The sequence below is a fragment of the Podarcis raffonei genome, chromosome W (assembly GCF_027172205.1).
Source record: "Podarcis raffonei isolate rPodRaf1 chromosome W, rPodRaf1.pri, whole genome shotgun sequence".
Taxonomy (NCBI): Eukaryota; Metazoa; Chordata; class Lepidosauria; order Squamata; family Lacertidae; genus Podarcis; species Podarcis raffonei.
The window spans coordinates 4,548,347-4,550,808 of record NC_070620.1 but is presented as its reverse complement, the minus strand read 5'-3'; the positions used below and the strand labels follow the sequence as shown (position 1 = coordinate 4,550,808).

The 2,462-nt window shown below is 50.8% G+C and overlaps 1 pseudogene; it reads right to left on the bottom strand.

Moving 5' to 3' along the window:
* Window positions 1-925: 925 nt before the first annotated feature.
* LOC128406046 (E3 ubiquitin-protein ligase RNF183-like) lies at window positions 926-1,515 on the bottom strand (annotated as a pseudogene).
* Window positions 1,516-2,462: the final 947 nt, after the last annotated feature.

The window sequence follows — 2,462 nt, the reverse complement described above, 5'->3', positions numbered from 1 at the left end:
CTTGAGCACCTGCCTTCATTGCATGCCTGCATGATGTGAGTACACAGAGGACCATCTTCAAGCCTGGACAGAGGACAGTTAAGATCTGCAGCCTTGGTGGTTCCACATTCAGCAGTGCAGTCAATGTTCTCTAGATGTTGGGAACTCTTCATTGGCTGCAGCAGAGGCATTTGGCACAGGGGAAGAGGCTGGTTTGGAGGGTCAGCATAGCTCAGTGGTAGAGCCTTACATGCAGAAGTTTCCAGGTTCAATCCTCAGAATCTCCAAGTAGGAATAAGAAAGACAGACCACTGCCTGAAACCCTTGAGAGCTGCCACTCAGCATAGACAATATGGAGCTAGATGGACCAATGGCCTGGCTGTAAGGCAGATTCCTATGTCCCTTTACTCCAAGTATGGGGAAACTTGGGCCCTCCAGATGTGGTTGTGTTACAGCTCCCATCATGACCAGAGATTATGGGAGTTGTAGTTCAGCAACACCTGGAATGAGAAAAGCTCTCATCTCCACACCTGCTATATTCCCATTATCCATTTTCACCCTCTTTAGCCAACTTAAGAAGCAGCGAGTTTGTTAGTTGAAATGCTCCCATTGCCCTGTCATGTCCTCATCCCCATCCCTATTTAAAAGCTCACAAGTAACCCTCAAGGTCAAATCCTGGGACCCAGTGGCAGTCCAAACCGTTTTGCTGTCTGGGGCGAAAGACAAGATGGCAGTCTCTCTCTTGTTCTATAGGCAGAATCTGACCAGGCTTTGAATCTTAAATCATAACTGGGCAATGTCTTCCAGCACACTTGAGCTGACTTGGAGAACTCAAGGCAGGCTGTGTGACACACACAAGCTAGTCCTCCCAACACTTTGCTGCTGCTCGCCAACCACCTCTACCCTGCCCTCAGCATCTTCCGCCTGAGGAGGCTGCTGGTCCCTCTCACCCCCAGCCCCCAAAGAGCTGCCTCGTCCAAAAGATGGAGAAGATGAGTAGTAAAGTCATGCTTAAGATGAGAGCCATCAGGTAGGTGAAAATCTGGAGCTGGGGGTTGCAGGCACACGCCCACATTGGGGAGCGGTGGTGGTTGGGCATGATTGTGGTGGCAGTGGTAGCACTAGCCGGGCGGCTTGGCTCACAGTAGCTCTCAATGCTTGGATCTCTCACTGGGCCCAGGTCCAGGGTGTAAACCCTGGGCTGGCAGAGGAAGTACCTGCTCTTGCGCTGCTCCTTCAAGCACAGCTGCCAACCCTACAGGATGATGTGGTTGGGCTCCAGGCACAGCAGGCACAGGAGGGCTTCATTGGTGGGCAGCTCAGTGACAGGCTGGTCGGAGGGGAGGACAGTAGGGTGGCGGCAGAGTGAGCACTGCAAGCGGTTCTGGGCTGGGGACACCAAGCTGAGAAGAGCCAGGCACTTGATGCAGAAGGAATATTGGCACTAAAGGACCTTGGGGTGCAAAAAGTGTTGTCGTAAGGGTTTCAGCAGATGGGGCATTCAGCCTCCAGCCCCTGGACCTGCTTCTCAGCCATGGGGAAACCCAGTCAACAGCACAGCCTTCTTTGCTACCTAGGAGACTAAAAAACAAGGGCAGGTGGAAACCCAATGACAGTAATCATACAGCAGCATCAATGCAGTGGAACCTTTGGCCCACGAGAGGGAACGTTTGGCTTGCCATAGGGCCGTATTTACTGAGGCTGATGGGAGTTGTAGTTCTTCAACATTGGTGGGGGTGGGAGACAAGTTTCCCAACATCTGGTTTTTACAGCATCAGCAAATGCAAAGAGAGAGGTCCTCCACCCAAGGGAGTTTGCAGTATGAAGTTTAAGAGTGGAAGTAAGCCCTTCTCTTGCAAAGCAATTGATAAGGCAAGGGTGGGAAGATAAACATCCACATCAGAACAGCCTGCTGGAACAGGCCAATGGCAATCTATTTTATTTTATTTTCAATGCAAAATTACAACAGAAATTACAAACATTGAATCCAAAATGAAACAGTACAAACAAGGAAGAAAACCCCAAAACACAAGAGAGGGAAAACACACACACACACACACACAAACAAAAAAACAAAAAAACAACCACACATCTACAAATAATACCATATCATCATTCTAATCTAATCATTACTGTCAGGGGACTGCCATCGGAACAGGGAAGGGAAGGAGAGGGGCAGTTAGGTTACAGGGAACCTCCGAAAATCTTGTGAAGCAGTTCCCCTTCCTGTGGTGGGGAAAGCCACACCTCCAGTGGGGAAGAGGGGAAGGGACCAGAGGATGCTGCTGGGAGCCTCAGCACCGCTCCTGGGCAAGCCAGCCAGGAGGGAAGCACGCCTCTTCCGTCACCCACCCTGCGCAGAGGTGTAAAACGCAAAGAAGGAAGGAAAAGGCTGGGGGTGACTAAGCTATTATGTTGGGGGAGGACCCGGAAATGACCACTCCCGGATTCTGCTAGCGATTGAGGCAGACATGAACTTGTGG